Genomic DNA, 15106 nt, shown 5'->3' on the forward strand with positions numbered 1-15106 from the left:
CTGCGACGCTCCGCCACAGGAAAAACACCTCTGTTGGAAGCCTTAAGGACAAGTTGGAACATGTCCTGCTGTTAAACAATTTCTCATATACTCACTCCACTGAAAGCCATCAAAAGCCGCCTGGATTTTACAAATGGTTATCAACACGGAGGTGTTTTTCCTGTGCCGCCGCACCGCGCTGGCTGCGTCCCGACGCGCGGACCCGTCCGTACGTCTTTCATTAAAAAAATCTCCTTTAACAGTGGAATATCCGGATAAAATGCTGAAACCGACTTCTTCTGAAACTTCTCTGTTCTCTCACGACGTCCTGGATCAATAGAGCCTGAAATGTGGAGGTTTTCAGCTTGAAACAGGCTGACGACAGCGGCTGAGAGCGCTGAGCGACGTCTCGCACCGTGAGAAGTCCTTAAAGCGACAGAATCACCTCAAAATCTCTCATCAGCCGTTAAAATTTTCACTGAAAACCAGCTTAATTTTTCGAACCGTGTCCACTTCGATGTGTCTCACAGGTTTAGAAAAGATTTTGATCAAACAACGCGCCAGTCTCTCAGCAACTTCTCAGACAAAGGAATTCTGACGAGGGGCTGGATGACTCCTCCCACAAGGAGTGCTTACAGGCGAATGACGTCACCGACAGGCGTGGAAAAACTCACGCATGCGCACGAGGGTTCAAGCATGTCTGACGTAAAAACATATGAATGAAATCCATATAGTTTTTGAAAAAAATAAAAAGGACTTATACTTTATTGACAGACCTCGTATGCTGGGAAAATGGAAGCTGACAGGACAAATATTTTTGGAGGAGCTATGGGTATTACAACCCCAATTCCAATGAAGTTGGGACATTGTGTAAAATGGAAATAAAAACACAATACAATGATTTGCAAATCCTCTTCAACCTATATTCAATTGAATACACGACAAAGACACGACAAAGGGTCAGTAAATCATCTTTATATTAAAAGTGTGTGAGCACATGCATGTGTGTGCATATGCATGTATGCTGTTATTTAGTAAGTTCCATGTAAGAACATAATTGTACATATGTTAAAAATACATGGATGATATGTATTTATATGTCTTTTTTTTTCAGTCTGAGCTTGGCTAACTAAACATCTGTGCTGCATGTTGCTATGTCGGATCATTTCTCTGGTCATGAAGAATTCACATCCTATGCATGAGCTTTGGCCAATCAAAAGCCCAGTCTGAAGCATTGGACAGCCACAGAATCTAAAATATACGAGTATTGTAAAAATAATAAGTAGAGGAAAACTGGTAAACAAACATGCAGTCACCGGGAAAGCTCTCCGCCTGATAACCGTTCAAAGTTTTGAGCATGCACAAAACTTTCTGATGGATTCGGCAGACATCAGCTGGCAAGGAACACTAATATTTAATGCCCAAAGGGGATATCAAATTTAAAAACAAGGGAAACAAAAATAATGGGACTAATAAATACAGCCCAGTCTCACATTTTTATTTATTTATTTATTTTTTTCATGCTCCCGTGATGAAATGAGTCAAATTTTCGTGATAGTTTTTTTTTTTAACTCACTATTACTAAACCTACTCCTACCCCCAACCCTAACCTTAACCATAACCTAATCTTACTCCTTCCCCTCCACCCTAACCATAACCCCTGACCCCCCCCCCGCATCACTCTGTGTGATGCTTTTCGTCACAATATCACGAACCAATAGCTTAATGTATATTTCGTGCTGCTGAATCACAACTTGCCATGACACATGACAAGTTTGATAGAATGTTTGTGTCGGTTCCCTACATGTGCTCCAGCTTCCTCCCACTTCCAAAGACATGGTAGTTAGGTGAATTGGAACTTTAAATTAACTGTAAGTGAGTGTGAGTGTGAATGCTTTTACTTTCTATAGGGATATTTGAATAAGTGAATGCAGAAAATGAATGAACACTATCTGCCGAGTTGGACAAGTGCATAGATAGTGACAGCAAAATCAGTGACAACTGCTTTCTAAAGAACTAAAGGTAGTATCTCACTGAGCTGAGACAACCTGCGAACAGCATCCATGAGGAAACACGTGCCGTTCAGCACAAGCCATTCCCCGTTCCCTTGCCTCAGTCCCTGGTTGGTGCCCATGCGTCACTTGATTTTTCAACAAACCCAAAAATTCACTATGATAAACTCCCTCACCACCTTGTACCCTCACCGCTCATAGAGTGCAAAGCTCTGCCAGCACTAGTTTCCAATTCTGCAATTGTTTAAAAGTGGCTTTTCATAAGCTAAAATATAATACAAAATGTAAATCAAAAGGGTGTTTCAGTGTTTAAAAAATAATCAAATACCTGCTAAATCTGCAATATGGATCAGATGCAAATCAGACTTAGTCTATTCATTGAGAGTGTCAGTTTGCACCTCATTGTCACAAACAAAAGTGATTGAGGCACGTTTGATTGAGATATAATGCAAATTGTACACCAAAAAGGCATTTCAACATTAAATTCAAATGTCCACAAATCCACAGTCTGGATCAGATCCAAATCAAACTTTGTTCATTGATAGTGAATGCCAGTCTGCACCTCACTTTCAAATTTGAGAGTGATTGGAGCCTGTTTGTTTAAGATATATTGTAAAATATAAATTAAATGGGGTTTTCAATGTTAAATTTAATTGACCACAAAATCTGTTATCTGGACCATTATCTCAGGGCCCTGTCCCACTGCGGAGAGGATTAATTGCACATGAATTGAGTATACAAATTGCGGGCGTTCGTTGTCGTCCGCAACAAAAATGGCCAAGAATGACAAATGTCCCAGTATGAATTACAGCTATATTAATAATATATAGCGAATATATCATGAACAATCACGGTTAAATAACGCATGTAGTGAGGAAACTGATCCGACATATTGAGATTATCACGGCAGCATTACGGGTGTATTATGAATGCATCGTGCACGTGTTGCTCGTACACGGCATCTGCATTGCGGTCATAAAATAAGCTCACTCGGGCTGTCGGCATCACTATTCACACCAACAATACAGGCTCTGGAGTATTTGCTGGACTTGGACAAGTTGATCACAGAGTTAATGTTCATGTTGTCATGCGAGGGTTAACTGTTCATGAGTTGGGGAGCAGGGGGGGGAAGCCGCTCGGGGTATGAGATGGTGGTTTTTTTTTCCTTTTTTTTGAGAGCCTCACAGAAAACAGGCTTCAGCGTGAGTTGTGGCTATAAACAGCAACTCTTCCTGTTGTTGGTGTTAAATAAAAGTCCTGGATTGCAGCAGCTATTATGTCTTTGTGGATCTACACAGCTGGACCGGCACTGACTGGCAGGTATGTCGCTTTCTACCACATATAGTACTTTGGGTTTACGTGACGTGTTTGTTATGCATTCACAGATTGTCCGCAAAGCAGGTGTAATAAAAACGCTTTATTCATGGCCAATATGTATGTATTCGCTACAACATATTTTAGTTTGTGATGTGGACATGATAGGCACGATATATATCTGTTTAACACACTGTCTCAGTCCGCTGTCAAGCCGCAAATCCCCGTCAGTTGGGGATATCAGCGGTTAACGGCAGATATACAGCGCATAGAGTGAGTATGTATTGTGTATGAATTGAGTATGTATGGAGTATGTAAGGCGGATGTCATCTGCATCCAGATTTTTGAACAGCTCAAAAGTCCTGGCTGCGGACAGGCGTGCCTCTGCAGATGATCACGGGCGTGTTCGGATGACGGCCGACTCATACAGGCATGTTACATGGATATTTCGGATGTTTGGCTAATATGGGCAATTTTGTGCGCAATCCATACGCAAATCCTCCTAAATGCCAGTGGGACAGGGCCCTCAGCAAACTGGATTCAGGATGTTGATGTTGTGAGACCCCTTGTGACTTGACCCATGTGTTTTTGTTGTGTCCAAAATTCTCCAATTACTGGCATAACGTTTTTGTTTTTTTTTCTTTCTTTTTTTTGGATAGCATCTCAAAGATTTTGGATTTGAAAACATTTCTCCCCACATACAGTGATTTCTGGCCATAGTTTTTTGTGCATTTAAAAACACACCCAAACCAATCTTAGCTTGGTAGCTGTGGCTCATATATGGCCAAGATGGCTTATATTTGGTCCTGCCCCATTTGAGCTTTAAACCTGCTCTTCAGAAAAGCTACAGATGACATCAATGATCATTTGACCAGTGTGTATAGTTTATGGCATTGTGTCAGAAATGTGTGTGTACACATATAATTTTCTTTTCAAAATGCCTGTCCATTTTCTTTTATGGGGGTGGTTTAAAAATGTATTTTGACCCATCCTATAGTGGACCACATAGGCAGGAAAATGAATACATTTGCATAATACTGAGGTTCCTCCAGCAGTTTGTCAGTGATGTTATCCAGACTGTGTGCATTCCAAAAGCTGGAGGTGCTATATTTTATTTGGATCAGGGTCACCACAGAATGTGAAATCAAAGCCTTCAAGTCTTGCTTTTACTTGCCCTTGCAGTGGAACATTTTGCCTTATCTTAGTTGTCTTTATCACTGGCAGGGAAACAAGAGTGTAAATGGCAGCTCACCTCTTGGAAAATGAGTACATTTGTAGCTTGGTTGAGTGAGCTTGCCCTATAGCATCCACCAAACATAGCAACTTCCCAGAGAGATACACTTAGTGCCAGGTTCTGCCTTTTTTATCACTTTCCTAGAAATTTGCAGCATGTTACAGGAGGTGTAGTTATATTGTGGCAAATCACGACATCAAGGTAATTCACACGAATAAAGGCAAACCTGTCCAATCCCAATGAGCAAGCACACAGGCGAAAGTGGTAAGGAAAAACTCCATCTGGCGTTTTTTTGAAGAAATCTCAAGCAGTCCAAACTCAGAGGGTTGACCCACTGTTTGGGCAATTCTAACAGCTGCAAGGTTTTTTTTTATTTATTTATTTTTTTGTTGTTGTTTTTTTTTGTTTTTTTTATAAACAATGACCATCAGTGAAGCTAACATTACCAACTCATCATTTGATGATTATTAGAGCTAATGGAGCTGACACAAAATAATTCATCAGAAAATTCACAGAAGAGAATTGCTAGACCACAAACATGGTCTGTTAATAAAGTTAGGGCCGTTTCACGCATAGTGCGAATTTGTTCGAATTACGGTGAAACAGCGTGAAATGGTTAGAATTAGTGCACCACAAAACATTGTGCCGATGGGCAGGCATGCACAATGTGACATTGTGCATGTGACCATGTCTTTCAAGCAGGAACAAAGTGTGAACTGCTGCAGCTGCATGCACTGTGGGACGAGCTGCACCACATCGCACTGCTGATGTGGAGGAAAATAAAATAACACCAGCTGTATAATTAGTGAATATCACTGGGTTGATACAAATAAAATATAAAAGGGGATGCAATATAGAACCCCACAGTTAAATAACCCTAATTAAATAATAATAATTAAAAAAGAAAAGCCACTCACGGGATCTGAACCCACACGCTCTGAGTACCAGGCAGAACCTTTACCACTGCACCACAATCACTGTCTCATAACAGAAGCATGAAATGGTTAAAATCAACAAGCAGATAAATGTATTTTCTAAAACAATAAAAAAAATGCTGTGATAACTGACCAAAACAGTGTTTGGTATGGAGTATTTGTGCTGATATGTGACTGAAAATGTCGTATTTGTGGTACTGTTGGCCTGTCATACATTCCTGTGGTGCACAGCTCACTGTCCTGTCAGACAGACGTGACATTCAGATTGCCTGCTGCATGTTCACATGAACTGGCAGTCCAGTCCAGCAGGAACAGCCTGTCAATGTGTGCACTCTCCAGCCCGTCACAGAAGCAATACGTTTTTATGTATTTAGATGTGAGGACAGGAAGCGTACACATTCTTGCTGTCCATCAAAATATGGTGTGTGTTCAGCAACTCTGATGTCCAGGACCAGAGTTGTCAACAGCGCACAGACCAAGGTGTCACTCTGTGATCAGATGAGAGGTGCCTCGCCTGCAGAGAGGGTGTGGGAACCACATGCACGTGTTGGGGGGGAGCCGACACTCTGGCACTTCACGTGCACTTGGCAACTCCACAGTTGTGGGGCACTTAGACAAATTTCACATCCAGCTCAACAATGATTGTCTGCTGACTGTTTTCGTGATGATAGGACGAATGGTCACACATTTTGTAAGTGCTAAATGAGCGGTGTTAGATGTTTGTGTGTCAGCTGGAAATTGGCCAACACCTTCCGCAAGAGGGGTTGATGGGTTCGCACAGAGTACACTCTGTCTTTCAGCCGCTGGTCTGTGCAAATAAATGTAGCAACAGGTGTACAAGGTGACGAATTTACACATTTTGCATATGATTCCTGCTTCATGCACACTTCGACCAAATTCTCACTATGTGAAGGGGCCCTTAATACCCAGCGAGCCATATTATTGCGCATATAAAGAAGGAGAAAAAAAGCCCAGTTGGCAAAATGACACTGATCCATGCTACTATACTACAATGCTACTATCCATGCTACCATACTATGGTTTTCTGTCAGAAATTAAAAATAGATCAAAATACATGAGGAACCTAATCAGATTTCAACATTCTGTCATATTCTGTCTTTGCTACAGCATTGCAAGATTGACTTTGGAGTAACATTAATATCATGTTAAGTGATAAAACAAACCATAGAGATCAGAACTTTGTATTCATTTTTAAATTCAATTCATTTATTGATTGATTTTTACCCATCTAAAAACTTTTATTTCTGCGGGAATAGTCAACATTGTATCATGGGGGTCTATGAGGATTAATGACAGAGCCCTTTAGAAGAAGAACTAAAGTTGTCAATGGGCCAATCTCGCACACCCGCCAGGAGGCGGCATCGCCATTTTAGCCCCATCATCAGGCCTGTCATGACTAAATAAATAAATAACCAAATTAGAAAAAAAGAAAAATGCTGTAATACAGTATACAGGCAAAATGCCTGAGCACTGTTCTTATTAAAATTACGTATATATACCAGAGAAAGCAAGAATGAAACAATTTCTTTACATTGCTTGCCTCTACTGGTGGTTGGCTCTCACTGCGGTATTGTATCACTTCCTGTTCCGGAGCACAGCGGTGTTTTGCTGTATCTGTTAGCTGTTTAATCTGCGCAGTTAGATTGATCTAGTTAACTAGATAACGATTTGTTTCACAGTTTAATCTTCACGTGCCTTAACTAAAGCACTCTCTCTGCTGAATCACCTCTAAATTATTTACACATTATTCACTTTGTGTGTTTTTAGGAATCCGCTAGCTTAGCGCAGCTACTAGCTCTTAGCCGGTTTAGCATGGTGGCTTCTCCTGTCTCTCCTGCACTTTTCTGCTCTGGGTGTGAAATGTTTAGTTATTCCTCGGCCTCCTTTAGCAGTAATGGTACTTGTAATAAGTGTAGCTTATTCGTAGCTTTGGAAGCCAGGCTGGGCGAATTGGAGACTCGGCTCCGCACCATGGACCAAGGTAGCTTAGCCGCCGTTAGTTTCCCTCTGGCAGATCCCGGGAAAGCAGGCCGACTGGGTGACTGTGAGGAGGAAGCGTAGTCCTAAACAGAAGCCCCGTGTACACCGCCAACCCGTTCACATTTCTAACTGTTTTTCCGCACTCAACGACACACCCGCCGAGGATCAAACTCTGGTTATCGGCGACTCTGTTTTGAGAAATGTGAAGTTAGTGACACCAGCAACCATAGTCAATTGTCTTCCGGGGGCCAGAGCAGGCGACATTGAAGGAAATTTGACACTGCTGGCTAAGGCTAAGTGTAAATTTGGTAAGATTGTAATTCAAGTCGGCACTAATGACACCCGGTTACGCCAATCGGAGGTCACTAAAATTAACATTGAATCGGTGTGTAACTTTGCAAAAACAATGTCTGACTCTGTAGCTTTCTCTGGGCCCCTCCCCAATTGGACCGGGAGTGACATGTTTAGCCGCATGTTCTCCTTGATTGCTGGCTGTCTGAGTGGTGTCCAAAAAATGAGGTGGGCTTCATAGATAACTGGCAAAGCTTCTGGGGAAAACCTGGTCTTGTTAGGAGAGACGGCATCCATCCCACTTTGGATGGAGCAGCTCTCATTTCTAGAAATCTGGCCAATTTTCTTAAATCCTCCTAACCGTGACTATCCAGGGTTGGGACCAGGAAGCAGAGTTGTAGTCTTATACACCTCTCTGCAGCTTCTCTCCCCGTGCCATCCCCTCATTACCCCATCCCCGTAGAGACGGTGCCTGCTCCCAGACCACCAATAACCAGCAAAAATCTATTTAAGCATAAAAATTCAAAAAGAAAAAATAATATAGCACCTTCAACTGCACCACAGACTAAAACAGTTAAATGTGGTCTATTAAACATTAGGTCTCTCTCTTCTAAGTCCCTGTTAGTCAATGATATAATAATTGATCAACATATTGATTTATTCTGCCTTACAGAAACCTGGTTACAGCAGGATGAATATGTTAGTTTAAATGAGTCAACACCCCCGAGTCACACTAACTAGCACGGGCCGAGGCGGAGGATTAGCAGCAATCTTCCATTCCAGCTTATTAATTAATCAAAAACCCAGACAGAGCTTTAATTCATTTGAAAGCTTGACTCTTAGTCTTGTCCATCCAAATTGGAAGTCCCAAAAACCAGTTTTATTTGTTGTTATCTATCGTCCTCCTGGTCGTTACTGTGAGTTTCTCTGTGAATTTTCAGACCTTTTGTCTGACTTAGTGCTTAGCTCAGATAAGATAATTATAATGGGCAAATTTTGACATCCACACAGATGCTGAGAATGACAGCCTCAACACTGCATTTAATCTATTAGTAGACTCAATTGGCTTTGCTCAAAATGTAAATGAGTCCACCCACCACTTTAATCATATCTTAGATCTTGTTCTGACTTATGGTATGGAAATTGAAGACTTAACAGTATTCCCTGAAAACTCCCTTCTGTCTGATCATTTCTTAATAACATTTACATTTACTCTGATGGACTACCCAGCAGTGGGGAATAAGTTTCATTACACTAGAAGTCTTTCAGAAAGCACTGTAACTAGGTTTAAGGATATGATTCCTTCTTTATGTTCTCTAATGCCATATACCAACACAGTGCAGAGTAGCTACCTAAACTCTGTAAGTGAGATAGAGTATCTCGTCAATAGTTTTATATCCTCATTGAAGACAACTTTGGATGCTGTAGCTCCTCTGAAAAAGAGAGCTTTAAATCAGAAGTGCCTGACTCTGTGGTATAACTCACAAACTCGCAGCTTAAAGCAGATAACCCGTACGTTGGAGAGGAAATGGCATCTCACTAATTTAGAAGATCTTCACTTAGCCTGGAAAAAGAGTCTGTTGCTCTATAAAAAAAGCCCTCCGTAAAGCTAGGACATCTTACTACTCATCACTATTTGAAGAAAATAAGAACAACCCCAGGTTTCTTTTCAGCACTGTAGCCAGGCTGACAAAGAGTCAGAGCTCTATTGAGCCGAGTATTCCTTTAACTTTAACTAGTAATGACTTCATGACTTTCTTTGCTAATAAAATTTTAACTATTAGAGAAAAAATACTCATAACCATCCCAAAGACGTATCGTTATCTTTGGCTGCTTTCAGTGATGCCGGTATTTGGTTAGACTCTTTCTCTCTGATTGTTCTGTCTGAGTTATTTTCATTAGTTACTTCCTCCAAACCATCAACATGTCTATTAGACCCCATTCCTACCAGGCTGCTCAAGGAAGCCCTACCATTATTTAATGCTTCGATCTTAAATATGATCAATCTATCTTTATTAGTTGGCTATGTACCACAGGCTTTTAAGGTGGCAGTAATTAAACCATTACTTAAAAAGCCATCACTTGACCCAGCTATCTTAGCTAATTATAGGCCAATCTCCAACCTTCCTTTTCTCTCAAAAATTCTTGAAAGGGTAGTTGTAAAACAGCTAACTGATCATCTGCAGAGGAATGGTCTATTTGAAGAGTTTCAGTCAGGTTTTAGAATTCATCATAGCACAGAAACAGCATTAGTGAAGGTTATAAATGATCTTCTTATGGCCTCAGACAGTGGACTCATCTCTGTGCTTGTTCTGTTAGACCTCAGTGCTGCTTTTGATACTGTTGACCATAAAATTTTATTACAGAGATTAGAGCATGCCATAGGTATTAAAGGCACTGCGCTGCGGTGGTTTGATTCATATTTATCTAATAGATTACAATTTGTTCATGTAAATGGGGAATCTTCTTCACAGACTAAGGTTAATTATGGAGTTCCACAAGGTTCTGTGCTAGGACCAATTTTATTCACTTTACACATGCTTCCCTTAGGCAGTATTATTAGACGGCATTGCTTAAATTTTCATTGTTACGCAGATGATACCCAGCTTTATCTATCCATGAAGCCAGAGGACACACACCAATTAGCTACTAACTGCAGGATTGTCTTACAGACATAAAGACATGGATGACCTCTAATTTCCTGCTTTTAAACTCAGATAAAACTGAAGTTATTGTACTTGGCCCCACCAATCTTAGAAACATGGTGTCTAACCAGATCCTAACCAGAACTAATTCATGCATTTATTTCCTCTAGGCTGGACTATTGTAATTCATTATTATCAGGTTGTCCTAAAAGTTCCCTGAAAAGCCTTCAGTTAATTCAAAATGTTGCAGCTAGAGTACTAACGGGGACTAGAAGGAGAGAGCATAGCTCACCCATATTGTCCTCTCTTCATTGGCTTCCTGTTAATTCTAGAATAGAATTTAAAATTTTTCTTCTTACTTATAAGGTTTTGAATAATCAGGTCCCATCTTATCTTAGGGACCTCATAGTACCATATCACCCCAATAGAGCACTTCGCACTCAGATTGCAGGCTTACTTGTAGTTCCTAGGGTTTGTAAGAGTAGAATGGGAGGCAGTCTATAGACTTAGACTGCTGGGGGGTTCCCATGAAGCACTGTGTGTTTCTTTCTCCTTTTGCTCTGTATGCACCACTCTGCATTTAATCATTAGTGATTGATCTCTGCTCCCCTCCACAGCATGTCTTTTTCCTGGTTCTCTCCCTCAGCTCCAACCAGTCCCAGCAGAAGACTGCCCCTCCCTGAGCCTGGTTCTGCTGGAGGTTTCTTCCTGTTAAAAGGGAGTTTTTCCTTCCCACTGTCGCCAAGTGCTTGCTCACAAGGGGTCATTTTGACCGTTGGGGTTTTTACGTAATTATTGTATGGCCTTGCCTTACAATATAAAGCGCCTTGGGGCAACTGTTTGTTGTGATTTGGCGCTATATAAATAAAGTTGATTGATTGATTGATTGACAAGTCATTATTATTATTGTTATTATTATTATTATTATTATTATATTTAATTGGTAAAATTATCAGTGTGTTGATATTATGTTTCATGACTAATTTGTCTGATATAAATCATAATATAACTTGCTAATACCTTCAGATTTCTTTGTAGTAATAATAATACTAAAAATAATATCCTCATATTTCCTCTGGAACACCATGAGACATACTGTTCATCTGCTTATCACACTACACAGACAAACAGTTACTTTTATACATACATGTTTATATCTCCCACCAGGTGGTTTGCATTCAGGACTGAGTGGCTGAGTATTAGGACCTCACCCTGAACACCTGAGGCTTGTTTTCACGTGCAGGTCATCAGGGCTCATAGCTGTGGTGTATTTTGTCTTAATCAGAGATTGCTGCATTTAAACCTTGAATGCACAGTGTGTGATTGCCAGAGACTCGACCTTGTGAGCAGACGTGTGAGATCGGCGTCAGGAGAACAATCTCACCATCACGGACGCAGAGACCGCTCCAGGTTTGACTCCACAGTCTGTGAAGGAGGATTGGGTGAGGTCTCACGCTCTTCAGCACACTTCCTGAGGTAATTTGGTTTTGGTGACTTTTATGAAGTAATGACAGTGGATTTGGTGTCCCTCACACCTTGTGTTATTGAGCTGTCACGTTATGCTAATTGTCTAATCAGCTTCTGCTGCAGTGGAGATTTGAACTGAGTTGTTCCGTGCCTGCAGGGTGAGAAGCTGATATATATTTAAGCCAGGAAGTGTTTGCTGATTGTGTCCACCTTTGAGCTGTGTCTCTCTGGGTGGAGAGTGTTGGACTCACCTCATGTTTTCTTTCTTCACAGACTCGGTTTGTCGCGGCCACCTGGGGGGTGTCGGCGGGGTCCCTGGGTCCGAACTGCTGTGGCCATTTGCGCTGCTGAGAGCGCGCCGTGTTTTCACTTCACCAGACCGCGGACATTTTTGGTTGTTTATCACTAAACTCACTATGATTATTAAATTCTGTTATCTTTTGAACCGTGCTCTGCTTATTTTATGCTGGGTCCTGTCAAACGCTGGGTCGGTGCTCCGACCGCGTCCAACACATAACAATAACAACGCAAATGTTAAATGCAACATATTTCATGCAAACACATGACTTTACTGATTCATGCTGAGGGTAGCCGCCCACCCATCCAGGGGTGGAGCTGGAGGACAGGGGGAAAAAGGCAGGCAGTGGGCGGAGTTGTTCAGCCTGCAGGCTGAGTTAGCAACTTGCTGTCTAAGAAAGACTTCTGTTTAATACAACCTCTAATATTGAAATATGTTATCTGTGGTTTTTGAGCGTTTTGAATTTACTCCCCATTACACCCAGGAAAATTGGAAATTTTTAATCTAACAGTTTCTGGTGCCGAAACCCAGGGATCTACGTGAGCTTTGGGCGTGGCACTTCATCAGCAGGTTGTGTTGTTGTTTGTTTTAGCTGTTGGCATGTTGCATGGGATGTCACCAGTAGGTTGTGTTTAAAAAAAAAAGAGAAAAAATTAGAAGAGGAAATAAAGGTTTGAGAAAAATGGTCGGTGTGCCATTTGGGCTAATTGACAGTGCATGTGACATTAATTAGACTCCAGGGATTACGAGATTAAGAGTTAAGAGTTTAGGTGTGACGGTGCATGAGATGTCGCAGACAGACAGCCAGCCGTGGGCTTGATGACGTGATTGCATGAGATGTTGCCAAGGTGCTCCCAAGAATGAAGAAGAAATGAAGAGAATAAAGAGAGATATGGAACAGAGATAAGAGATAAAGAGGTAAGAGATGAAGTGATAAGAGAATAAGAGACGGGAAGCAGTGAATTATTTTATATTGGGGGGGGGATCGATAATGCATGGTATCCACCCCCTAAAAAATAAGAGATACAGAGGTCACTGAGTAGATTAGGTTTTTGAGGTACAAACTGCCTGGCGACCCGCCGGAGTTAGGACCTGTTGGGATGGTACATGTTTTGACTGTAGTTGCCTAAAGTCCCCGGGTTGCAAAGGTCCTGTAAGATGGGTGTCTGTCGTGAGTCTAATGAGCCTGTGGAACTTGTTTGTTTTGTTGTAAACGTGACATCGTGTGGGCTGCAGCTGCTGTGAAGTGGCCGGCGCATGCGGGGAGGTTAGTCTGATGACACTTCCAGGGGTCGCCAGACAGTTACATCAGATCCTCAGGTGCGATACACATATTTACAGACTTTAACTGTATTTATTTGTGACCCATGCATTGGGGATGGGTGACTAAGCCTGAATCTCAATTCTACCCCTCGGCCCTTCCCCTTCCCCCTTCCCCTCTGTTTTGCGTGGGCACGAGAGACAGAGGGGTATCTCAATTCTCTTTTTGGAGCAAGACGGAGGGTAGGGGGAGGGCTGCAAACCCCTCCGTTTGGGGTAAATCTGGATGCACACTCCGTTTGCTGGGGTTGGAGGAGCTTACTGCTGTCTCCAAAGAAACAAACATGGCGCCGAAAGAGCCGCACAAATGAAGCGGCTTTCATTACAAATTACACTGTTTAGAAAGTTATAACTTGCCAAAAAACTTTACAGGCAGTTGTCTATGACAGCAACGTGTATGCTGCTGGATGCATGTTGCATATATTGTCATTCTGAGGAATATCATAACGTCGCTCGTGCGCCGAGGCGTTATAATGCATATACACACGAATGTTACGATAAGATACTTTTATATTTCACACTGGAGAAAATCATGGTAAAGTATAAGCACGTTAATTTGTATGTTCATAAATCTTTGGATAATAGTGATCCCTGCTGTTGGATTTCAAGGTCTGTAACGTGTGTGTACTTTGTAAACAAACAGGGAGCCCTGAGCTTGTCTCCTAATAAGCTTTCAGGCAGAAAATGAGAAGTTTCACCAATGGGAGTAAGTTGGAAAATATATACACACACATGTACGAGGTCTATTAGAAAACTAACCGGCAGTTTTATATTAAAAAAACTATATGGATTTGAATCACGTGCGATTACACCAGACATGCATGAACCCTCGTGCGCATGCGTGAGTTTTTTCACACGTGTCGGTGATGTCATTCGCCTGTGGGCAGGCTTTGAGTGAGCACTGGTCCAGCCCTCTTGGCTGAAATCCTTTGTCTGAGATGCTGCTGGAGACGGCGCGCATTGCTTTATCAAAATTTTTTTAAGACCTGTGAGGGATAGCCGAGTGGACACTATTCGAGAAATTCAGCTGGTTTTCGGTGAAAAGTTTAACGGCTGATGAGAGATTGTGGAGTTTCTTTCACTTTAAGGACAGCTCACAAAGCAGATCGGCGCGGCGCGGTCGGAGGTGGCGTCCGTCTGGCTGTTTCGAGCTGAAAACATCCTAATTTAAGGCTCTGTTCACCCAGGTCATCGTCAGAGAACAGAGAAGTTTCAGAAGAAGTCTGCATGAGGAGTTTATGCGGACATTCCACTGTTAAAGGAGATTTTGTAATGAATGAATGAAAGAACATGCGGGCAAATTCACCGAGTCGGTTCCGTGATGACGCCACAAATCCGTCTGTGCCGCGACAGGAAAAACACCTCTGTGTTGAAAACCATTTGTAAAATTCAGGCGGCTTTTGATGGCTTTCAACAAGTGAGTATCTGAGAAATTGTTTAACAGCTGGGCATGTTCCAACTTGTCCATTAAGGTTTCCAATGGAGGTGTTTTTCCTGTCGCGACCCCCCGCAGTCGGGTCAGGCCCGACATGCGAATCTGCCCGCCCGTTCTTTCATTACAAAATCTCCTTTAACAGTGGAATGTCCGCATAAACTCCTCATGCCGACCT

This window comes from Thalassophryne amazonica, chromosome 1, assembly GCF_902500255.1.
Source record: "Thalassophryne amazonica chromosome 1, fThaAma1.1, whole genome shotgun sequence".
NCBI classification, from domain to species: Eukaryota; Metazoa; Chordata; class Actinopteri; order Batrachoidiformes; family Batrachoididae; genus Thalassophryne; species Thalassophryne amazonica.